Here is a 19,699-nt window from a genome sequence, read left to right on the forward strand (position 1 = left end):
TTATTGCTATCATTTCTGTCCCTTTCCTTTAATCAGGAAAATAAAATTTTCTATAGGTCGAAACATTTTTTGTGTGCCTTGTTGATGAAAAAAAGACCTGAGAAAAGTAGTGTTATCTTTTAGAGTCTGTATCTTAAGATAAAGGAAAAGGGTGCTTTGTTTAGGGTATTAGGTTAACCAATCAACAACATTTGCTATAGTATGAGTTACCTAAAATGAATATCATTTTTAAAGAACTTACCTAAAATTTTTTGACAAATTGTTGTCCCAACACTCAATACAAATACTAATAGTTATTAGTCTCCTTCTAATGTCTCAACAAGCAAAAATAAGTGTAATGTGTATGTTATAATACTGGAAATTTTAAAACCAGAATGTTGGTACAAAAATAAAAGTTTAATCAGATAGCACCAAGTCAGTTGGTCCGAAGGTTGTGGGTTATTGTTAAGCTGATTAACAGATAGCACCAAGTCAGTGAACAGAAATTACACAAAGTCAAAATCAGACCACTACCAGCAGAATCAACTATGATACAAGTCAAGTAAAAATGCTAACACAGTTCACTGACTACACCATGCTCTGGCCATGGAATGAGGTATAACACTGGCTACTGTGATTTACTTCCACAGACCACATCTGATACGAACTATTGACAAAGACAGAACCCTGACACTGGCTGAAGTCAGAAATATACCTTGAACTTATTCTAGCCAAATATGCATCATAAATCCTGTTTACTAATATAACCATAGTTGAAATCCTGGCCACAACCTATACTTCAATAATGTCCACACATGAGATGCTATCTTTGCTCTGAGACAAAACCTATGGGACATCACAAGCAATGTCCTAACATGCAACAGACTAAATATTAAATTTAGACACTGACTGTGCCTTAACATTGGATACAGCTTGAAGCCTAATGCTGTACTGAGGATAAACTTTAACCATGAACACAAATTAAAACTTCACCTGATGAAAGACTTAACATAAATCCTCTTAAAATTCTTAATCAGCCTTTCCCCTGACAGAGCCATGATGCTGACCCAGAAATAAAAGTAATTTTCCAACACTGACTAAAAACTAAAGTCAATTCTTGAGCTGAGCTTTAATTCTAATATCTCTAAGGCTGGCTGGAACTTAGCACTGATCTCAGAATGAGGCCTCTTCCTATATATGGACTAAATCTTAATACAGTTAGACTTCTCTAGCTAAGGTTTTCACGTCTGTGGATTCAACCAACTGTGGATCAAATATGTGAAAAAAAGTTACATTGTTGCTTACATGTATTATGTAGTTAGGCCTATGATGGTTACATCTGTATTGACCATGTATAGACGTTTTTGTCATTATTCCCTGAACAATATAGTATAACAATTATTTATATAGAATTTACATTGCATTATGTATTATAAACAATCTAAAGTATATGGGAGGATATACATAGGCTATATACAAATGCAATACCATTTTATACAAGGGACTTTATCATCTGTGGATTTTGCCATTCAATGGGGGTCCTGGAATCAATTTCTAGTGGATAATGAAGGACAACTGTTCAAAATCTTGTACTTTGACTTCATAATGAGACATAATACAGGCCAGAGTGAACTTCAGACTGGTCAGAAATGCACTCTGATCCTTGTCAGATATTAAACAACTAGAGGCCCGATGCATGAAGATTCATGCAAGAATGGGCCTTCTTTCCCTGGCTGCCGGTACTACCTTCACTCTGGTTGGAGCAGTCTTTCCACTCCAGCCTGGAGCCTCCTTTCTGCCTTCCCAAACTGCCCAGAAACCCAGAGCAGCTGGGATGATGCAGAATGCCAGCGTCCTACCCCAGGCTGCTCAGCATCTGCATATGCAAATTAACCCAACATCTTTGCATACTCATTCCTGATTGACTGGTGGGCATTGTGAAGGTATGTTCAATTAGCATGTTACTCTTTTACTAGGTAGATGACTATAACATAGAGCCTAACTTTGATATTAAGTTGAGCCCTAAACTTGGTTCCATTGTCCTCTAATCAGGGATCCACACTGACTTATCAAGATAGCAAGAGACTGATTTAGTCTTAACGTAAGCAAAGATTGAAGCCAAAAGTTTCCACATTATACAACTGATCCCTGGCCAGGACTTGAGCTGTATACTGGCTCTCCATTGAGCCTTCACCTTGGCCTAAAAATAGATTTATAAATCTAGCCAGACTGATTAACTCTGGAATACTTTTTCACAAATTAATCTTCTTATACTCAAGTATTGATTTCTGGATATATTTTCAAGCATATTTTCTACTAACAATAGATAAAGACTCTCACCTTTGTATATATAAACACACACATATTCTAGTAAGACTTGCAAAAATATTCTTGCCACAGCAAAGTATTTTATTTTTTATTTTTTTAATGTATGAACTAGAGAATTTTATGTATATATACAATATATATATATATATATATATATATATATATATATATATACATTTACATTTTTTATTGAATTTTTACAGAGAGGAAGGGAGAGGGATAGAGAGCTAGAAACATCGATGAGAGAGAAACATCGACCAATTGCCTCCTGCACACCCCCTACCGGGGATGTGCCTGCAACTAATGTACATGCCCTTGACCAGAATCAAACCAGGGATCTTTCAGTCCACAGATCAATGTTCTATCCACTAAGCCAAACTGGTTTGGGCAATTTTTAAAATATATTTTTATTGTTTAAAGTATTACACATATTAATACATATATCTCCTTTCCCCCCCAGCCTCCCCTACCTCCAGTTGCATGCCCTCATCCCCCCCACCCCCCACCCCCCAGTGTCTTGTGCCCATTGGTGTGCTTATATGCATGCATACAAGTCCTTTGGTTGATCTATTTCCCTCCTTCCACAACAGTCCCCATCATTCCTGCTGTAATTTGACAGTCAGTTTGGTGCTTTACTGCCTCTGTATCTATGTTTTTATTATTAAGTTATAATGTTGTTCATTTTCCATAAATGAGTGAGATCATGTGGTATTTTTCTTTCATTGTCTGGCTTATTTCATTTAACATAATGCTCTCCAGTTACATCCATGCTGCTGAAAATGGTAAGAATTCCTTCTTTTTTATAGCAGCATAGTATTCCATTGTGTAGAAGTACCATAGTTTTCTAATCCATTCATCTGCTGATGGGCATATAGGCGTTTTCCAAATCTTAGCTTTGGTGACTTGTGCTGCTATGAACATAGGGGTGCATATATCCTTTCTGATTGGTGTTTCTAGTTTTTTGGGATATATTCCTAAAAGTGGGATTACTGGGTCAAATGGGAGTTCCATTTTCAGTTTTTTTGAGGAAATTCCATACTACTCTACACAGTGGCTACATGTTTTGTGGATCTTTTGTATTGTGGTTTTTTTGTTTTTTTGTTTGTTTGTTTGTTTGTTTTGGGGGGAGGGTGTTGGGTTTTTTTGTTTTTGTTTTGTTTTTGTTTGTTTGTTTGTTTGTTTTGGCTCTAAATTGTTTATCTTCACTCTGATCTTTGTTATTTCCTTCCTTCTGCTTACACTGGGCTTTTCTTATTGCTCTCTTTCTATCTCTTTGAGTTGTAGAGTTAGGTATTTATTGCTATTGTTTCTTGTTTTTTTTTGCAGTAGGATTGTAGAACTATGAACTTCCCTCTCAATACTGCTTTCACTCTGTCCCATAGATTTTGGATTGTTGTGTTTTCATTGTCATTTGTGGCCATGATTTTTAAAAAATTTCCTCTTTGATAACCCAGTCATTGTTTAATAGAATGCTGTTTAGTCTCCATGTGTTTTATTTCTTTGGATTGTTTTCATTATAGTTGATTTTCAGTTTTATGCCACTGTGATCTGAGAAGATGCTTGGTATGGTTTCTATCTTCTTGAATTTGAAGACACTTTGCCTATGACCCAACATATGATCTATCTTTAAAAATAACCCATGCGGCCAAAACCAGTTTGGCTCAGTGGATAGAGTGTTGGTCTGCGGACTGAAAGGTCCCAAGTTCAATTCTGGTCAAGGGCATGTACATTGGTTGGGGGCACATCCCCGTTTGGGGATGTGCAGGAAGCAGCTGGTCGATGTCTCTCTCTCATCAATGTTTCTAGCTCTCTATCCCTCTCCCTCTCTGTGAAAAATCAATAATAATAATAATTATTATTATATTTATATTATATAATTATATTATATAATTATATTATATAATTTTTATATTATATAAATTATATTATAAAAATTATATTATATAATTTATATATATATTATAAAAATTATATTATAAAAATTATATTTATATATAATTATATTATATAATTATATTATATAATAAATATTATAATAATTATATATATATATATATGTATTTATATATAAAATAACCCATGTGAATTTGAGAAGAATGTATATTCTGTGGCTTCAGGGTAAAATGTTCTAAAGATATCAATCAATTCTATCTGGTCTAGTGAGTCATTTAGGATTAATGTTTCTTTGTTGATTTTGTATAGGATTTGTCCAATGGTGATTGTGGGGTATTAAAGTCTCCTACTCTGGTTGTATTGCTGTCTATCTCTCCCTTGATATTCTCCAGTAAGTTTTTTTTTTTTTTAAATGTATTTGGGTGCTACTGTATCAGGTGTATATACGTTTAACAGAGTTATTTATTCTTGTTGGATTGCTCCCTTTAGTATTATGAAGTGGCCTTCCTTATCTCTTGTTATGTTCTTCACTTTGAGGTCTAATTTGTCAGATATAAGTATTGCTACCCCATTTTTTAAAAATTTTGATTCGCCTAAAAAACTTTCTTCCATCCCTTTACCCTCAGTCTGTGTGCATCTTTTTTTCTGAGGTGGGTTTCTTGTTGACAGCAGCTATATGGTTCGTGTTTTCTTATCCAATCCGTTACCCTATGTCTTTTGTTAGAGCATTTAATCCATTTACAATGTAAGTTATTTTTGATAGGTAGTTATTTGTTGTCATTTTATTCTTTAACCCTGTGCTTCTTCTTCTCTGCTGATTTCTTTTTTTTACAGTAGACCCTTTAGGATTTCTTGCATTACTTGTTTCATGGTAATAAAGTCCATTAGTCCTTTTTTGTCTGTGAAGCTCCTGATTTCACCTTCAATTTTGATTGGTAGCCTTGCTGAGGACAGCGTCCTTGGATTCAGACCCTTGCTTTGCATGAATTTGTGTATTTCATTTCATCCCCTTCTGGCCTGATGAGTTTCTGTTGAGAAATCAGTAGCTAGTCTGATGGTGGTTCCTTTTTTAGGTAACTTTCTTTCTCTCTGTGGCTGCTTTTAAGATTCTAAGTTTGTGGTTGATGTTTGCAAATTTAATTTTAATGTGCCTTGGCATTGGTCTTTTGGGATTCATTTTGGTTGGGACTCTGTGAGCTTCTTGGATTTTTTTGGGTTTTATCTTCCCTATATCAGGGAAGTTTTCTGTCATTATTTCTTCAAACAGGTTTTCTATTCCTTTCTCAGTTTCCTCTCCTTCTGTTACCCCTTTTATGTGGATGTTGTTATGTTACATACTGTCCCAAAGTTCTCTTAGGCTTTCCTCCTGCTTTTTAATTTTTTTTTTCTAGAAGCTGCTCTACCTGGGTATTTTTTCCTACCTTGTCTTCTAGCTCACTGATGCAGTCCTCTCATTCTTCTAGTCTACCCTTGATGCTTTCTGTTGAGTTCTTTACAACCACAATATCATTTTTCATTTCTTCTTGGTTCTTCTTCATTTCCTCTTGGTTCTTACACATATTGTTGAATTTGTCTTTGATTCTTTTCAGCCACCTTATGACCATTTCTCTGAATTCTTTCTTTCACAGGTTGCTTGCTTTCATTTCATTTACTTTCTTTTCTGGTGATGCCTGCTTTTCTTTTATATGCAGGCTGTTTCTTTGTCTTCTCATGTTCTCTCTTCTCCAGGTGTCTGGTTATGTAGCTCTCTTTCCTGCATTGATTTAAAGGCACAAAATACAACACATACAGGTACTGAACAGAAATGTATTCTCAATATTTATAACCCCAAATAAAGGTGACCACCAGAGAAAGGCAAATTAGAGGATAGGAGAGAAAAAGAAGTGAAAATAAGAAAGGAATACAAAAATGAAATTGGGGAAAGGAAAAAAAAAAAGTAAGAGAGAAAAGAAAGAATAAGAAAGAAGAGGGGAATAAACTATATATATATATATATGGAGAAAATGCCAATAGAACAGCCACTAATCCCAACAAATGCCAGCAACAAGTATCTGGAGATGAATACATACTACAAACAGCAACTAATATCAAGTGAGGTAAGGAAAAACAGAAGCAAAAAAAAAACAAAACAAAGAAACAAAAAAGAATAAGCAAAACAATTTCACAAACAAGTGTAAAAATCGATATAATCAACAATCAAGCAAACAACAACAAAATGAGAGAGAAAAACAAATTTTTTGGATAGTGAAGACAGAAGAGAGAGGTGTGTAAAGACTTGGAGCAAGAGATTGGAAATTATATATATAATTAGGGTGAAATTTTAACAGGGGGTAAAAAGAAAGAATATGAAAAATATAATGCAGAAAATGGTAAGAGAAACAGGAAAAAAAAGGGGAAAAGTTAGGAAGAGAGTTGTGGCATAAAGGTAAAGGTGTTAGATAACATGGTGCTAAAGGAAAGATGAAAATAGAATGTAGAACACTAATCCCAAAGTAAAATAAAGAGAAAATAAAATGACATTAAAAAAAAAAAGGTAAAATAGTAGTAGTAATAATACTGATTGAAAATAAAAATGTAATAATTAAAAGGTAAAATGAAGTGAGGAAAAAAGAAAAAATTAGTTTTTAAGTAAAAGATGAAAAATAAATAAATAAATAAATAAATAATAAAAATTTGCAGTAGTGAAGGTCATTCACTTCCTTTACTGTTCTGTTTGGCATGCCTGTTTCCCAGTCAGGACAGTATTGCAGTGCCCTGCATTTCACTACTGCTCAGTGTTGTAATCCAGTTCTGATTTTTGAGCAGGTAGTGTGTCTTCATTTCTTGCATTCCTTTATTTGTGTTTACACAACAGTCAATTTGTGATTCAACCCCTAGGTGGCAGTGTTTCTGGATTGACCTCCAGATCTATAGGGCCTCTCTAGCCAGTGCTTAAATCCTGCTTTCCCTGTGGCACTCAGTACCAGTTTTCGGTAGTGGGTTGACCCAGAGCTAGTTCTCTGACTGTTATTCCCTGCTCTGATCCCCAGGTTCCAGAAAGATAACTTTCCCCTGCAGTCTCTTAGGGTGTCCTCAATTGGGTGATCCTATGTATTGGGCATAGTAATCTGAAGCAAGGATTTAAAGAGAAAAAAGAAAAAGAAAAGAGCCAGTGTAAGTGTGTGAACTCCGGGGCTGCGTGCAAGTCTATGCAGTCTTTTTTTCCCCCTTGGATATAATCAGCCAACACACTTTTCAAATTTTTAGCCTGTCATTTTGTGTCAGATTAAAATGGGTGGCTTTTTAGAGTTCCATTCTGTTGTCAGCGCTGAGGATCCCCTTCCACATTCACAGATCACACCAGCCCTAACAGCCACGGATTTTTCTAGGCACAGGCTCCCTTGGTCCTCCAGCTCCCGCAGTGTGCACATTTCTCTCTCCTTCCAGGACCAGAGACCTCACCTTATCCCAGGCCAAATCTGACCTTTCCCTGATGGAGTGTAGCACTCCTCTAATCCGCGTGTTTGCGCCAATTGGGGAACGCTGTTCTGGGGCTCGCAGCTGTTCAGTGGTTGCCACAGTTGTAGATTTTCAGGCTTCAGATAACATCCACTTTCCCCTTCAAGATGGTATGGTCTCTGCATCAGAGCCCAAGGTCTGGGAGGGGACCTAGCAGCATTGAGGGCTTCCCGGTCAGGGGAGCGCTGTCCAGCAGTCCCCACCATCTCATGGAGTATAGCTTCCCTTCAACTCACCAACAAACACTTCCCTTGTGACCTTCAGTTGTTGTTTCTATCTTGTCTGGGACAAGGCTCGGGACACGTCTGTCTATTCTGCTGCCATTTTTTTTTTTTTGATCCACAGCAACGTATTTTAATTATTAATTATATTTATTGATAGTTTCTCCCTACAAAATATAAGCTCCAAAGGGAAGGGATGTTATCTGGTTTTTGTTTTTTTTCTACTTCTCCATTCTCCACAGCTATAATTGTGACTGGAATATTGTAGATAATCAATAAATACTTGTTGAATGAATTAGTACAATAGTTCCTGGTTACACTTCTGTCCTTTTACTTGACCTCTGTATGCTATACTAGTAATTCTACTTTGTTTTCTTTTGGTTCACGTATCTGGCTATTCCTTCTCAGCATGCTTTAAAGGTACCTTTTCCTGCTCCTACTACTCAAACTTATCTTCTAGGGTCCCAAACTTAATCTTTGTCCTTTTAAAAGTAGCTACTCTAAAACATTCTCTAAGTAAAATTTAATCCACCTTTACTTTTTTTTTTGAGGTCCCACCAGAACAGCATTGAAGGAGAAACCCTTTATTGGCACAGTATTCCTTCTTTAATAGGACACAGCAGTGATTTTCAAACAATAAAGGCTGGTTTCTCTACTTTGATTGTATGTATTAAGAGGTCAGTAAGTCAGTCAAATCAAGACCACCCAGTTTGTTTTAAGGAGACAGTTGGTAAAACTAGTACAGCTCTTCCAACATTAGACTATTTCATTCTCATGATCAGCTGAGGTACACACAAAAATAAAACTTCTATTTAAAAAGGATCATGCCAAGATCAGAGCAGGTTAGCAACACTATGCAGGGCTTAGTGAGTTGAAGGGAAGCTATACTCCATGAGATGGTGGGGACTGCTGGACAGCGCTCCCCTGACCGGGAAGCCCTCAAATCAACAAATGCAGGGGCCCCAGTAGAGTGGCTTTTTTCAAATGGCTGCCCTACTATAATATTTCTCTTCTCAACCTATTTCCAAATCTAGAAAGCTGCTTGATCGGAGGTGCTGCTGATGGTGGGATGCATGGGAAGCTATCATTAGAAAATATACCTTTCATTCCTTTGGAAAAACTTCGAACCTTGTAGGCCTATCATGCTCCCTGGTGATGCACAGATGGAGACGGATGAAGGATGTGGAGGTGGTTGCAGGAAGAGCCGAGCAGCACTAGTCTAAGGGGGAAGGACTTGCTTTGCTTGTAGCAGTGGTTTAAATGCATGTGACAACAGTCCACTGAGTGGCCTGGGAGGTAGCCAGGCCTTGGATGTGTCTCCTTGGAAGACTGCTCTCACAATAGACACAAGGTTTGGCCCAATCCAGTCCTTCAGGCCCTGTCTAAAACCCATTTGTACTTAAAGAATAAAAGACATTCCTATCCCTCATCTCACCCACTGGCTATATTTCAGAAAACCCTGCCCCCTGGCTGGCTCGAAGGGACCACAGCAGGTTAGATCCTTTTCCAGTACTGGTCCATGCAGGGGAGTCCAACCACGATCTCTGACTCAATTACACAGTGATCCTGTCCTCTGAGAATTTTAAAGAAGCCATTGTCACCCCAGTCGTTGTTCCAGGAGTTGCCGACCAGTCAGTAGGGGGTGCCATTCTCCACACCCCAGCCCAGAATGCGGACTGCATGGCCTCCCACCATTTCCCCAGTGAAATGTTGGTCCATGCCAGACTTGTACATCAGGAAGTGTGAATACACAGAGAAGGCTGCCTCTACTGGGCTGTTCTTGTAGATCTCTGCCATAATCTCCTCGCTACTGGGGACGCTGTACGACTTGCATCCGTAGTGTTTATCTTCTTTGTAGGATGGGGTGTAGCCTGGCTCACAGATCTCGCTGCACTCAGGGGTTTCCCCCGCTTCCCTTGAGCATGAGGGCCTAGAGCCATTCACGTGGTGCTCACAGGGAGGGATGGAGTAGGGTCTGCAACCTACGTGGAAGTCATAGAGGCCACCAGACACCAGGCCTTTTCTTGTCCAGAAGTTCCAAGCGCCAGAGGGAAAGCCCCCATTACAGCCTTCTCCACACTGGAAGCCACATAGGTGAGCAGGTCCTCGGCAGACACCTCCATGTTGACATGCCTATTGGTAAGGATGCAGATCTGGTCAGAAATGGCTTCCACAGCTCCAAATGCTCAGCAGGAGCCACAGGGACCCTGGTCTCTGATCTTCTTGATGGTTGGGCCATTTGGCCACTGTTCCTGAGCATCAAAGTTTTCAGGCAGAGTTGTGTCCTCAGCAAGCCACACTTTCTCAGGCAGGTTGGGCCCACCCAGTTTGGTGCCACACAGAGTTCTCACATAGCGCATATCCACGTTGCGGAAGTTGTGTCGGACCTTCCATGTAGAGTTCTGCTTATTAAGATAGTGGACCAGCTCATCTGACAGGGGCTGGAGGCCAAGCCTGCTCCGCGCACTGGTCAGCACCACCAGGCAGCTGAGGGTGAGCAAGAGCCGCCACATTTTGGAAGTTGGATCCTAGATTCACCTAGCTCCACCGCTGAGAGCCTGGACTGCCTGGGCCTGTAGCCGGCGAGGTGCCAAGTCCGCCGGAGCAGCCGCTGTAGGCCCACCTTTACTTTTTTTTTTTTTTTATGAACATGATTATTTTTATTGATAAAAGTTTAAAAAATGACACATAGCAAAAAAAAAAAAAAGAAATTAAGTAGGTATTAGGAGAACAATAACATTTGTGATCTATGGAAAGTTATGGAAAACCTGGAATAATTTTTTACAGACATGTAAGAAAGGAATTCTCTAGTGATACTTTGAGTCTTAGGGGGGGAAATGGATGAAATTGGTTTCTAATTCAGTTTGAAATATAAGGTGTGTTGTTTATTTTTATTTTATAGAAAGGGGAAGAGAGAAAAATCTATTTGTTGTTCCATTTATTTATGCATTTATTACAGTGCATGGGAGATGCCAAGAGCACCCGAGAGTGGATTCTGTACAGATGCCCTCTTCCTGGAGGATAGCCCAGCTGCTCAAGCGCAGTGTTGGACCCGTAGGTGTGCATCTGAGCTCAGAGCCCTGAGAGTGCATATGGGCAGATATGCCACTGCAGAGGCAAAGTTCTGGCAGACCTCTATAAGCCACTAGTGGGAGCCACTGGGAGCTTGCCTTGGGTGCGATCTTGAACAAGCAGGAGGCGCACACCCCTCCAGCAGTAGAAGCTTTGAATTCACTTAGCCTAGATATTGATCCACAGGCACCTCAACTGTGCAATTACACTGTTAGAGCCCTTCAGAGTCCTTTAGGCCACATTTACTTTTTAAATTAGCAATTATATACTGGTTTCTCCCAAATGTTTAGTTCCAACCCAAACTTCTCTACTCTGCTTCAAACCTACATCTCCTTGCAACCTATCAGGTACCTCTGCCCAATGGTTCCACATACTCCTCAAATTTTAAATTGTCAAAACTGGATTCCTCCTAACCCTTACACATTTTGTAATTTTCTCTGGGTTCCCTATCTCAATGAATGGTACAACCATACACTCAGTCTTCCAAATGAGAATTTTGGAGTCACAATAGACTCCTTCTTTTCCTACATTTTCCATACCTAAATTATCACTAAGTCCATATGATCCTACCATTTCCTTTTAAAAATCCTTGGCATGGTCCCCTATTCCTGCCTGATCTAGTTCCTGCAATATGAAACTTTTTTTTTTGTTCACTGCACTCTCTCATGTCCTTATTTATCTGTATGAAATGTGGTTGACCTCCCTGCCCCAAATCTGACAAATATCTTGCTAGTTCTTCAAGTGTCATCATTCAAGCATGGATTCCTCCAGAGGTGGAATGAGTTCTTCTTCCTCTATGGTTCTATAGAACACTATGTAGATCTTTTTAGAACAATTTTCACATTGTATATTCTTTCTCCCCTCTTAGATCGTAAGGTACTTGAGGGCAAGGACGGTTTTCCAATTAGTGTCAATACTGCCTATCCCACTGCTTTGCACAAAGCAGTTTTGAATAAACTATTGAATCTATTAAATCCCCTTCCTCCTTATTTAAAAAAATTTTTATGCAATTACCTAAGGAGAATGCAATTTATTTTTCTTTCCCTTCATTCCATTTGTGAATTAAAAAATTGTTCGTATCAGTAGAAGTGTACTAAAGCAACGTAATGATCAATTCAGCTATAAGGATTTATCTCTAACAAAGAAAAGTCAAAAGTTAGAAATGAAATTAGCCCAAATAAACAACCATTTTCTTCAACATTTATATCACTTAAAAGTGCTTAGGTGTCCCTATCTATTTCTTTATCCACTTCATTTAACATAATTTTACTAAAAAGAACAATGGCTTCTTTAAGAAATATATTTATTTCTTAGTATTCAGGCTATATTGTTTATATGTTCTAAATTGTTGCATTACAGCAGTATATGTGGCCACTGCTATTCATGGCAACAATGTAACTTTATTATGGGTTAAATAGGCTTCTTCTGGGCTGGCTTAAATCACATTTTTAAAAATATATATTTTTTTATTGATTTTTTTAGAGAGGAAGGGAGAGGGAGAGTGAGAAACATCAATCAGCTATCTCCTGAACACCCCCTACTGGGGATGTGTCCGCAACCAAGGTACATGCCCTTGACTGCAATCGAACCTGGGACCCTTCAGTCCACAGGCTGATTGATGCTCTATCCATTGAGCCAAACCAGTTAGGACTTAAATTACATTTCTATACTTTCCCCCCCTCATTTCTATACTTTTTATGTATAGCACCATTTCAAAGGAAACATATGACTCCCAATTAGAATATATATATATACACATTTTTCCAGATCCTTTGAAATGATTCTAATACAGATGGTTCACACAGAACACACTTGTGACAGTTTTAAAGGACCAGTTAAATCCTAAGCTTATCAGAGCAAAAATAAGTCACTCAATCAAAACTTAATGAGAATTTCAAATAACGATATGAAGTGCTCCACCCCAAATACTAATAGCTGAGACAACAGCAAAATAAATCTAGAACCTTCAAATGCCTCCCCAAATACAACCGCATAATCTAAGAAAGGTGATTTTGTTAGCCAGTGCAAGCCAAACTACAATACCCAGAATGCTCTTCTCTGTGTGAACTCTGGGCATAATCACTGCCGGTTGGTGGGAGGTGATGGGAATTGTGGGTATATATAGAAACTACTGTCTCAACTCCATCTCCCACAATCCTCTATCTTCATTTAAGTCTTTCCACCAATGCCAGTATTGGATCCTCTCCAGGAGTAAAAGCCTCAAGCGACCTCAAACTACATTTCCCATGAGGACAACGACTGGGGGCTCTCTTCCCTGGTGACCAGTAACCAATAGGAGACGCCCTATTAGGTGAGAGTCCAGCCTTGGGTCCCAGTGGCAGGCCTAAGCCGGCTAGAGCGAGGCGGGGGAATATAGAAGACAGTTGTGTGGTGCGCGGCGCAGCGAGGACACTTTCTGCCCAGGAGCTTCCACGCCGTCCGATTTTCTGCGGCTGTATAAGGAGTATTTCGGTAGCCGGGGAGCTGGAGGTCAGAGAAGCAGAATGCCTGAGTGGCTATGGCTGGGGACTGTGGGAGTCTAGGGAGGAGGGTGCTTCCGGGGCTGCTGCCCTTAGCGGTTAACTCCGCCCAGTTCCGCCTTCGTGGGAGTGGGGGCGTGGGGACTGCCAGGAGTGGGTGGGCTTCGGAGCTCTCCAAGCCAGTTCCATCCGCAGGAGCGCGCTCTTTTTCTCTCCTCCCCCCCCTCCAACTCGCCTTCTGTTCTTTTCTACCACACACCCGCACTCCTGCCCTCTGCCTCCCCAGATGTATGAAGTTAGGGTTCTATACCAGCGTCTTCCTTAGGTGGCGTCTGGACTCTAATTGCTTGGAAGAGTTGGGTGATCTCTTTTCTCTTTTCCCTCAATTTACATTTTTACAAAATTTATCTTTATTGTAGAAAGTATTACAGATCCCCCCCCCTCTTTCCCCATTCCCGCCCCCTTTTCAGGCATTCACTGCACTATTTATTGTATATTTCAGGCTTGGGCACGCATCCCTCCCAAGGCACACACTTTCCACTTCCTCTGGAGGCAGGGGAATTCCTTGCCACGCCCAGGACGTTACTTTTGCCAAATTTTCACTTTCTGTCTCATTGATGGTGAGATAAAGATAGTCGCCATCTCTTATTTGGCCCCTCCAGCCACCCACTCCTTCCCTAACCAGATCTTTGCAGTAGAAAGGGTTTCCTTTTAATTCTCAGAAGGGATAGGGAACAGAAGAGGGAAGGAATCTCACTTATAAGATACGTGTTTAAGATTCAGTGCAATGTTCTGATGAGAGTGAAGGGCAAGTTAGACCTATTTATTTATATTTATTATTTTTTAAGTTTATCCTTTTTGTGGAAAGTATTACAAATGTCCCCTCCCCCCACTAGCCTCCTGCACCCCACTCTTTTCCCCTCCCCAAAGCCTTCCCCTCACTATTAACTGTCCATAGGTTATGCATATAAGTTCATTGGCTAGTCTCTTCCCTCTGTATACCTATTTTTAAAACCGTGCTTTAGGGGTTTCCAGCAAGGACTGATAGCACTAATATAGGAAATTTTACGAAACAGACTCTATTGATTATTTTATTATAACAAATGTGAACAAAAAGCTCTGAGGCATTAGTGGAAAAGTATACTAATGGGTTGGAGGGTGGGGGTGACCTATGGAGTGTCAAGCCAAACCTGGAAGTGTTGAATTTATCTGTCTTCAGATCAATTCTGGTAGGCTCTGTGAAAAAGGCGAATTTAAATTGGGCTCCAGATGAAATTTGAAATGGGCAAAGAGGAGGGAGAAAATGCTTCCCCATAATACTAGAATTGGAATTAAGGATAGAGAGAAGAGGAAGCACTTGGGTGACAAGTGGGCTTAACTGAATGGAATAAAAGGTGTCGGCAGTTTTCAAGTGTACAACTCAAGGAAACATCATTTTCACACTGCCTTGTGCACTCATGGTGAAAAGCAGACTCTTAACGATTTTGTGAACCAGTGTCACCCAAATAAATTCAGTTGTTTTTTTTTTTAAGATGTCAGACGTGATAGACTGGGAAAGAAATGGTATTAAATAAGCTTGGGGTCATAATACTAGGACACTTTGAAGTATCCACATGATTTGGATATTATTCTGTATCAAATAAAATTAAAGACAAAAAGTTAAGATTGGGCGATTTTTGTTTTTTCATCCTAGGGAAACCTGTTTTGAGATCAATTCTTGGAGAACACAAAGGAGTGTGGTGGTGTGTTCCAGGGGTGAGTGTAAACCCCAGAGGAACTTTGTCATATACACTGTTTTGTTTGTGGCTAGCTACACTCTATAGTTGTAAGTTTTAAAGCCTGGTGGCAAATTTCTTTTTTTTTTAAATTAATTTTTGAGAGAGGGAGGGAGGGAGAGGGAAGGAGTGACTAACTGTAAGAGAGAAAGAAACAACATCAATGTCAAACATCAATTGCTTGTTTTCCACATGCTCCAAGAGTGTAAGGTGACCACATGTCCCACTTCTGGCAGGACAGTCCCGATTTTTAACAAATTGTCTCACGTCCCGCGGTGTTTTAAAAAAGTCCTGATTTTTGGAAAGAATATTTTTTAAAATGTCGCGGGACGCGGGACAAATTCTTAAAAATCAGGACTGTCCCGCCAAAAGCGGGATGTCTGGCCACCTTACCCAAGTGAGGATCAAACCCACAACCAAGGTATGTGCCCTGACCTGGAATTGAACCCACCACCTTTAGGTGCATGGGACAACACTCCAACAAACTGAACTTCACTGTCCAGGGCTTATATTTATTTCCTTAAAAATGCACTTGCTATTCTGTGCATTGCATTATCTGAATTGTAGTCATCTCATTGGGTTACATTAATGACTGATGTTTATTGAACCCATAATAATGTTCCAGGAACTGTCATAAGCATTTTGTTGCATTATTTTAATAGTCTTATGAAATACGTACTATTCCTCCCATTTTTCTAGAAGAGGAGACTAAAATAAAAGTTAAACAACCTACCTAAAGCCATGTAGATTTTAATGAATTGATTTGGGGTTTGGGTGTATAGATTTCTGACTATAGAGCCCAGGCTCTGTTTACCATGGTTTGCTGGTCATGCTGTTCACTTTATTCTTGATCTTTTGCTTGTGGTAAGAGAAGATTATTGTGAGTTATAGTTGATCATCTTGGCAGAAACCCAAATGATTCACTCTTAGTTTCTGTGTCAGTGTGTGTCTGCTGAAAGTAGCTGCCAAAACCAAATTAGCTTAACTGCTATTGCAGCCGTAGCTAATTTTGTCTGCCAAAACTATAGTCAGTATGGCTATTTCTGAATAAGATGATTCATTTTGTAAAACGTCATTCCTTTAAGCTCTTTGGGCCTGGACTGACTTTAGATTTTATTTTTGCTTTTATTTTAGGTGACCTAGGTCACTAGGTTTCCTCTGTGACCTTTGCCCATATGAAGTGTTGGTGTAAGCTCTCCCTGGTTCTAGTTGGGGAAATAGAGGTCCATAATTCTGAGATAATGTAGTGTGTAGTGTAATGGAGATAGGTACGACGTACTTTGGAAGGATAGAAGGAGTGACTAACTGCAAGAGAGAGTTAGGCAGAAGGCTTTTGTGAGGTGGTGACATGATGGGTCTTGAAGGACAATGAATTTGTTAGGCAGAGAAGAGTGGAGGGGAAGCATTTCAGATAGAGAGAGCAGTCTGTAAGAGACATACGATTATAGAAGAGCAGTGCATAGCCATTCAATATTGAGGAATTTAGCATGACCAGGATGCCGATTGTTTGGGAAAAGGAAAGTATAATGGAAGAAAAGTCTGGAAAGAGGTTGAGACTAATTTGTGAAGAACCTTGAATGCAAGGCTAAGAAGTTTGGATGTGCTCTCACAGGCCAGTGTTTTTCGAAACTAAAAGTGTCTACCACCAGTGGTTATGTTGAACTCCCACAAATATTTTAAATTTTACTGATGTGTCTTATAAAAGGTAAAACTGAATATACCAGTTAGCAGGCTGGTGTTCAGGAGCCAAGGGAGCAACATAGAGAAAGGAACAGATTTTAGAGCCATTTAGGAGGTAGAAATAATAGGACATAGTAGATAGGAATATTATTATTCTATCAGTGTCATCAAAATGATTTTAAAAGTCAGTATGCCATTTGTTCATTATCTTTTATATTCTAAGATGAGCATAGTATAGCCCAAAGAGATTGTGGCTAAGGTAACAGTGGAAACTACTGTCATAAGTGGGTTTGAATTGCACACAAGCATCTCAAGTGTCCTTGAGAGTGGTAGCACAAATATTCGAGATGCTGGTAAGGAATATGAGTATGATCTATGAACCTTAGTGATCTGAGGAACTCCTTGTCTTTCAAGACTCAACTCAAATATCAATACCTCTGTTAAGCCTTCCTTGCAACTCCCCAACTTGCTCCCTCCACACATATGCATGCATACATGAAGCAATGTGAGTCTTCTGGCTTCAATAGGACCCTGCACTTACCTCTGTCCTAGTCTGTACCACACTATAGTGTATCAATCTATGGATATCTGTGTCCCTCCCTAAACTGTGAGCTCCTTTAAAGGAGGGACCAGCTCTCATTCATCTCCATACCCATAGCATCCAAAACAGCACTTGGCACATGGTAGACACCTAATAAATGATTATTGGATGAAAAGAATGGGCCAACATATTCACATGAATATAACTCTGGACCTTGTAGCGCCAAGTGCTACAAAAAAGATTAGCTGTTTGCTGCATTTGCTACTTTTGCTAAATAAAGCAGTAAATTAAAGTGACCCGAATGCACAACTCCACTACAGATCTCTTCTTTTTCTTCATTTTTTTGACCCACTCTCCTATAGTTACCATTTCCCCCCCTCATCATTTATCCACCCAGTCGCCTGTTCCTTAGGCCTACCCAATGCTCTGCTCCTCTTGACAGAGTTCACATTGCTCCTGCCCTGATACTTTGCCAAGGATCCATTCCTCTTCTACATCCACCAAGTCCTGTTTGCTCCATCCTTGAAATTACTCTCAAATAGGTCTCCTCCTAGTTGTAGACACTGCTCGTGGAACTGTAATTTTATATAGCCCTTCGGGAGAGCAATTTGTCGATATGTGTCAAAAAAATTAAAGGTTAACATAGCTTTCAACCTACACTTCAACTTATAGGATTCTTTATTGAGGAAATAGACATGATTTTCCAAAATTTAGCTCTTAGGATATTTTTAAAATAGCAATAACAAACAAACAAAAAAGTTTATAATAGCAAAAACTTAAAAAAAATACATTTTAAATGTCCAATACTAAAGGTTTAAATGAAATAAATTATAGTACATCTATACAATGAATTACTAATTACCCATGTAAGTTGCTGCCGTTACCAAAAAATATTTAATGATATAGAAAATTGCTTATGATACATTAAGAGAAAATTTAGTTTATAAAGTTGTCAGATCCCAGTTTATTTTTTATTTTTAAAATTTCTTTATTAAGGTATTACATAGTGTCCTCATCCTCCCATTAACCACTCAACTCCCTCACTCGTGCCCTCACCCCCCTGGTGAACATGTCCATTGGTTAGGCCAGTGGTCGGCAAATTCATTAGTCAACAGAGTCAAATATCAACAGTACAACAATTGAAATTTCTTTTGAGAGCCAAAGTTTTTAAACTTAAACTTCTTCTAACGCCACTTCTTCAAAATAGACTCGTCCAGGCCGTGGTATTTTGTGGAAGAGCCACACTCAAGGGGCCAAAGAGCCGCATGTGGCTCAAGGAGCTAGGCTTTTGCCGACCATGGAGCTAGACTTATATACATGCATACAAGTCCTTTGGTTGATCTCTCCCCTTTATCCACCCTCCCCTACCTTCCCTCTGAGGTTTGACAGTCTGATCACTGCTTCTCTGTCTCTGGATCTGTCCCTGTTCATCAGTTTATGTTGTGCATTATATTCCATAAATAAGTGAGATCATGTGGTATTTATCTTTCTCTGACTGGCTTATTTCATTTAGCATAATGCTCTCCAGTTACATCCATGCTGTTGCAAATGGTAAGAATTTCTTCTTTTTCACTGCAGCGTAGTATTCCATTGTGTAGATGTACCAGTTTTTTAATCCACTCCACTGCTGATGGGCACTTAGGCTGTTTCCAAATCTTAGCTATGGTGAATTGTGCTGCTATGAACATAGGGGTGCATATATCCTTTCTGAACGGTGTTTCTAGCTTCTTGGGATATATTTCTAAAAGTGAAATCGCAGGGTCAAATGGGAGGTCCATTTTTGAGGAAACTCCATACTGTTCTCCACAGTGGCTGCACAACTCAGCATTCTCAGCAGCAGTGCAAAAGAGTTCCTTTTTCTCCTCATCTTGCCAACACTTGTCATTTGTTGATTTGTTGTTGATAGCCATTCTGACAAGTGTGAGATGGTACTGCATTGTTGTTTTGATTTGCATCTCTCAGATGATTAGGGACTTTGAGCATGTTTTCATATGTCTCTTGGTCTTCCTTCTGTCTTCTTTTGAAAAGTATCTATTTAGGTCCATTGCCCATTTTTTGATTGGATTGTTTATCTTCCTTTTGTTAAGTTGTATGGGTTCCTTGTAAAAGTTGGAGATTAAACCCTTATTGGTGTTAACAGATCCCAGTTTAAATACACACATCACACATACACATATGGGCACTGTACATACATGCACATATCTTTGCATGCATAAATAGGAAAAATCCTGC

At 39.2% G+C, this 19,699-nt stretch overlaps 1 protein-coding gene and 1 pseudogene across 4 annotated transcripts in view; one reads left to right on the forward strand and one right to left on the reverse strand.

The window, feature by feature from the left end:
- Positions 1 to 9,025: 9,025 nt before the first annotated feature.
- LOC118722105 lies at positions 9,026 to 10,532 on the reverse strand (annotated as a pseudogene).
- A 2,607-nt stretch (positions 10,533 to 13,139) lies between these two features.
- Positions 13,140 to 19,699, forward strand: part of ENOX2 (ecto-NOX disulfide-thiol exchanger 2) — a 298,580-nt gene continuing 292,020 nt past the window's right edge. For 2 of the 4 annotated variants that reach the window (XM_045583522.1, XM_036443349.2), the window contains exons 1-2: positions 13,140 to 13,302; positions 15,165 to 15,226. The gene's annotated coding sequence lies outside the window, so the exon portion shown is untranslated. The other 2 variants (XM_036443346.2, XM_036443347.2) reach the window with 1 other exon arrangement.

The sequence above is a fragment of the Pipistrellus kuhlii genome, unplaced genomic scaffold (assembly GCF_014108245.1).
Source record: "Pipistrellus kuhlii isolate mPipKuh1 unplaced genomic scaffold, mPipKuh1.p scaffold_m20_p_19, whole genome shotgun sequence".
Lineage (NCBI taxonomy): Eukaryota > Metazoa > Chordata > Mammalia > Chiroptera > Vespertilionidae > Pipistrellus > Pipistrellus kuhlii.